Genomic DNA, 6,594 nt, shown 5'->3' on the forward strand with positions numbered 1-6,594 from the left:
GAAAGTGGGCACTGGACTATAAACTACTCTGTAGAAGGGGACTTCACCGAAGAAGTCTACTGCACAATATTCAGGGGTATGATGAAGCTCGAAAGAACCACGCCAAAGGAGGATTACTGTGCAATATTCAGAAGTATGTCAAAGTTTGAAAGAACCATGATGAAGGGTAGATTACTGCATGATTGTCGAAGATAACCAGAAAAATATGACCATTGGAAGGAAAAAGCTATTGTTAAAAGAAATTTTCCATTAAAAGGCATGGGAAAAATGCATTTATGAAGCAAAGCTAGCCAAATATACCGCCATGCCTGCATTAAATGAGAAAAATCTAAGCTAATCATGAGGTTAGAAATTCAAATTCACTATAAAGGCCATGCCCTACTCCACATTTTACACTTTGTTGTCTGGAGAATTTTTTTTGTGAAATTGAAACTAAGTGTGAAAGAAGTGAGTTGTTGTATGTCTGAGAGAAGATTTGAGGAAATTGCTAGAGAATTTGCAAAGAAAGGGTTAGCAGGTATCATGGAAGCACAGAATGGGAAAATCGAAACAGCAAGTGTACCCATGTCCACAAGGTGTGTGAGTTCTTCACGAAAACAAGTACTTACAGAAGAAAATCCCAAGAAAAGACCTAAAAAGAAGCTAGCTAAAGCCTCTGGAGTAGAGCTAAGAAAGTCCCCAAGGAAGAAGATAGCAAAAGAGTAGCAGACGAAGCCCAAGCAAGACAAGAAACCTAAGGTGAAGGCAAAGAAGCTAGTACATCAAGAAGACCCAGAGGAAATCCATGACAACAAGGAGGAAGCCGAGATGCCCCAGATAGAGACTGAGGGCATAGAAATTCCCTTTGTACTGCCACTATATTTTCCACCAAGGAAACTCTGTTCCAAGCCAGTCAAATATATTAAATATGCAAAGTTCGGCATGATCACACCATTGCTAACAGAGAAAGTTCCTTTTGAAGGTGAAGTGTTGGGGAAAATATCACAACTGAAAATGGGGGATTGGGACTTTAATGACATAAGTAAATATCCATAGTTCGAACCAAGAAAGTACCTACACCAGGTCTATTATCCAGAGAGTGGAGTTACGAGGTTGGAGACGCACTGATGGGTTGCATGATTGCAGAGATCAGGCATGTTAAACATGTTTTATGTGCCACACTTCAGTAGAAGAAAATCCAACACAGCCTATGTACAACAGTTACTAGCATTGGTGCATGATGGAAGCCTGTGGTTGGGGACAAGGATCCTGATCGAAGAAATGTTAATATGAAGGATTACATGAATGCCTCACCAAGGAAAGGACCCTACCGAAGAATTTGTCGGCAAGAACAAAGAAAAGGAAATGGCATAGACCATGAAGGAGAAATTTGGGTTTATCAAGAAGTTGCATGGTTATGATATCAACTCTATCAGTGACCAATAAATGCGCTTCACCATACACATTTTAGAAAGTAAAATAATGAGGAAATGCAGATCAAATTAAGTCCCCGTAGTTGTTTTTTCTTTTGCTGCACAGTGCAGTAATGGGGTTTAGTTCAACTACGTCAATTGCTTATGCAATAAATTTTCGGAGGATTTTCGGGAAGTGCAAGACGAAGTAAAAACCTTTCATTACACGTGGTTGATCTTGATCATTGCGTTGATCACATGGAAGGAGCCGGAGGACTCATAGTTTCCTCTCGTTGAAACAGACGTATGTGAAGCCGCATGGTATGCCTCATTGTGGCATACTATGATCCATTGTGCGTGCAGAAGAACAAAATTTTATTTGTGCTACTGAGCATGGATTTTCACATGGTGGTGAACCAATATCCCAAGTTATCACATACTTTGTATGAACAGTATCACAACATCGCAACATTCAAGGTTGATTTTCGCAGAGTATACACCAAGGCTCAGAAGGATCTAATGGAGATATGGCACGCCCTGCCATATTTGGTCACTGAAGATGACTTGCTCATAATAATATAACAATGGTCAGTTGAATGGATGACCCCAACCATAGACAACATTGAAGAAGTGGGGGGCACCGCATAACATACAGGTCCAAGTGGGACACAAAAAAGGAAAATAAGTAGAGGAACTAGAGCCAGAGACAGAACAAGATATCTAGGTCCCTCTCATTGACGTAGATCTAACAAAGGAATCACCGTTCATCATCAAAAAGAGGGTACCTATAGTAACTATGTTGGCTGCAAGGAATAAACAGAAAGCCAGAAAATCTAAGGGCGTGATAAGACTTGTCCTCACTGATGGGGACATCGACAAGATTGGTGAAAAGATCTAGGAAGTAACAAGAGAGACCTGGAACAAGGTCGACGATCGTTACAAACTGATATTGACAGATGTGTAGCAAGGCATTGTGGAGTTAAAGGTACTGGCACAGATGGCTAGATAACTAGCACAGATAGGTCAGTTACTTCAGCGAGAGTGATGAATAAAAACAACGTTTGGAGTAAGTATTTTGCAGGTACCAGTTGGAGCATTGCAGTTTGAATCACCAGAGGATAGAGAACGAGAAAAATCCTAGGACAACGTCAACATGAACATTGTCACACTATCAATTCACGTATTACATGAGCTCCATCAAAGTATTATAGATGAACTGAAGGAGCAATAACAATGCACTTCACTGTTAAGAATTCATGTGGAAATGGATAGAGCTTCGCTAAAGAAGGAGCTCGATCAATTGGTCAAAGAAAGGGATGGAGAAAACTAGCAAAAACAACAGCTAGAAAAATTCATCACAAAAACTTGTAGCACAGTTATGGACGTGAGGGTTGGCAAAGAAGAGTCACCAACAGAGAAGGTCGCCAATCTTTCCCTCGCGATAAGGGACTCAAATAAAAATCTTGTAGAGATGAATTTATAGTATGAATTCAAGATTATTGAGATGCAATGAGGTTGTAGCCAGTCATGCCACTGGAAGTACATGAGGAGAGGGAAAATGATTGAAATCTGCACTGAAAGGCATCTCTGACATAGTGGCAGATTGTGCCAAACTACTATACGAAACCATGCAGATTTGGACCTCATTGTAGGAGGATCCAAACATTCAGAGGATTAATGAGGAGCTCCAGATGTAGCAACAATAGTTGGACAAAATCTGTGCAACTGCAAAGACCTTACCATTCTCACAAAGGCTCACAAGGATCACTGAAGGAAAGAATCTTCAAAAGCAGATTGAAGACCTTCGGCAAAAGGATAATATTTTTACATAAAGGACTCAACTGTGGCAATAATAGACCTTCCATCTTTAGCAAGCAATCGATAGTAAGCTCATAGAGGTACGACAGAGGGAGAAATAAGTGCTACAGAAGATTTTCGGACCAACCACAGAGGCATTACTAGAAGTGCATCGAGAGGAGAAGCAGGTAGTAGAAATGCTTCAATAGTATAATGTCACCAATATGAGCATCGCAGCAAAAATTCGGGGCACAGAAGTCGAGTGACTCGGGACGAGTCACATGTGAGTGTTGGGGGCCTGTTGGGCGCGGCCCAAGTTGGTCTAGTTTTGGTCAAAGACTCCGCATTTTGAGGAGTAGAGTGTGTAGAGTTCGCGAATTTATATTCACCACGCAATTTCTAGGGACTTTGGGGTGGGTCAAAGCCCCTCATTTTGTAATGTGTATCGGAGTTTTAGCTCATTGTTTTGTCGAACCCATAGTATGTGGACCATGGTTTTGTAGTAATGAAATATATATACGGAGATGTAATGCATTAGGGGATTTTTTAGGTCTAAAATGGGCCTCCTAAGGAAATTATAAAATAATAGTGGAAATAATAAAATAATACTAGATTACATCATCAAATTTTAGAGGAAAAAAAGAAAAAACTATTTTTTCAACTCGTATTTTCAACTTATTGCCCTATGGGTTTACTCAAATTGCGAGCGGAAACTCTCTTTGGATGCATAATTTAATTTATAATCCAAGGAGTACCCATGTTGCATACTTTCGATGGACCTCGCTACACGAAAAATGAGAAATACATGAAAAAACGTGATTGCAATCACGCTTTTTCATGTAGCAAGATCCATCGAAAGTATGCAAAATTGGTACTCTTTGGATGGGGAATTAAATTTTTCATCCAATGAGTACTCCCGCTTGAAATTTGTGTAAACCTTGAGGGAGATAAGTTGAAAATACGAGTTGAAAAAGTAGTTTTATTATTTTTTAATATTTTTATTTTTTTACTCCAAAAATGGTGAATCATCCCCCATGGTTGGCATCATCATCTTGAATCCTATTGGTTCTTATAAAGTTTATTTTGGTTGTACATTTTTCTTAGGATTCCCATTTTAGACCTCAAAATTACCCTAATGGCTTTGTCGAGGAGTGTCAGATATAGATGAATTGATTATAATTTGTCTTTAATATGTATTTTGGGCCAAAAAGGGAATGCTCTACAGCTGAGTGCATGGAGGTCTTGGAAGAGTCTGCAGCTGAGTGCGCAAACCACCTGTAGTTGGGTGCACAGGTCAAATAAGTTGTATGCACTGAAAAGATATATCTTAATAAGAAGAAGAAGTTTTGGCAAAGTCTTGTGTATTTGTATTCATAATTTGTGTTCATATGTAGTGATATACATGCATTTTTACTTATTTATGCAAAATAATACATGTTTTATTGTTCTATATGTTTTATCTAATAAGTGAAAATATGTGAAGTAAAGCATTAGCGCGAAGTCTTTTATGTATGCGAAGTTGTAGATGAGTATATAACATAAGAGAATACATGGATGCCATGACACGGTATCCCTCTGGCTACAAAAACCTAGTTATGTAACCTCCGATAACCGCTTCAGGTGAGATTGCGATCTTCATGCAGGTCGTTTCCAAAAGGGCCAGTGATTGAAGGTTTTTTTGTTGTGCAATACACTTTTAGCTAGGTCCAAACCCCCTTAAGCCAACACATAGTGACCACTATTGCCCAACTGAAGAAAACTTGTTCGAGTTTCTTACTTTTATGGGGAAAAATGGCATTGACATTACTGATGTTGAGGTATATGTCATATAAATATTTTATAGTCTACTATAGTTTATATTATAGTATTCATCGTTTTTCATGTCTTATACTCTTCATTGTATCTTCTGTTGTTTTCAGGAGAGGAAATCAGTAACAATGGTAAGAAGAAAGAATTGAAGAAGGAGGAGAACAATAACAATGAAGTGACAAATGCAAAAAGGGAGAGAGAAAATTGGTCTAGTGATACTCTTAGAGCCAATATCCCGCATAAGACACACATAGAGACTGATGGTCAAGTCTTCAGAGTTGGTGAATTCACTTGTAATTCCTTGGCAACGCAGTGTTAATGTTTTGAAGTGATGAAACAATATTTCATATGTAAATTGTAGTCGAACCAATATTAAGTTGGAAACTCATATTGTAATACTTGACCTTTTATATAATATAATTTATGGTTGAAATTATTTATAGTTTCACTTGATATTATTTAGTATTGTAATTAATATATATAACTTTGTGTTTTCATATTAGATGAACATGCACATTGTATGCCATTTTTTTAATTTAATCGTAAAATCATACTAATTAATTTTTGTTGATTAATAATGAATATATAAAATCACTCAAAAACTACCAAATTAATAGTTTATATTGATTAATAATGAACAAAAATAAAATGAATACACGACTAAATTAGTCATTTATAATGATTATTAATGAAAGTAAATGAAATGAATATAAATTGCTAAATCAGTCGTTTATATAATGAATATGAAACTACCAAAAAAAGATAAATGACTTACTACAAATGATAAATTTGTGATTTCAAATGACAACTAAATTTTGCGTATATACGACTATTAGTAGCTAATTTACAATATATTATAACATGACTAAAATTTAGTCATATTTCTTTGGTCAATTATTGGTTTCAAACGATCACTAAAATTTGCATATATATGACTATTAGTAGCTAATTTACGGTATCTTATAACACAACCAACATTTTGGTCATGCTTCTTTGGTCATTAATTTATTTTCTTGAGTGATCATATAGTAATATATTTTGTTGTATACTTGGTCATTAATTGTGACAATTAATGACTAAATCGATGACTAAATTAATGATCAAATTTATGATTAAATATACTACTAAACAATAAAATTGAGACAACCAATTAATGGCTAAGCTGAAAATGACCAAAAGTTGGTCACGTTATAAGATACTATAAATTAGATACTATTGGTCACTGACAGAAAAATGGTCGTTTATATGTAAATTTTAATCGTTTTTTAGTAACTAATTAGCTATTTTTCCATTATCTTCTTCAGAAAACCAAATCTAGCAAAAATAGTTTCTTCAAGAAAGTTCCATTGATGGTGCTGGACCCGCCAACATGTCAAGGGGATCTCCCATGGTAAGAAGTCCCAATTAGACCTCAGACTGTTTGGTGTAGGAGTCCCAGCAATGGGATGTAAGGTAATTCCTTTACCACGATGTCACACAGAGGCAACTAATATAACTCTGTCAGTAGCAAGGGTGTGACTGATGCAGTGAGTCAAGGAAGGTGTATGAGAGGTTCTAACACTTCAAAGGGAGAAGAAGGTGAAAGTGAGTTCCAGGT

This window comes from Pinus tabuliformis, chromosome 1_2 (genome assembly GCF_031772625.1).
Source record: "Pinus tabuliformis cultivar Carrire ecotype Pingquan chromosome 1_2, CPIR1, whole genome shotgun sequence".
NCBI classification, from domain to species: domain Eukaryota; kingdom Viridiplantae; phylum Streptophyta; class Pinopsida; order Pinales; family Pinaceae; genus Pinus; species Pinus tabuliformis.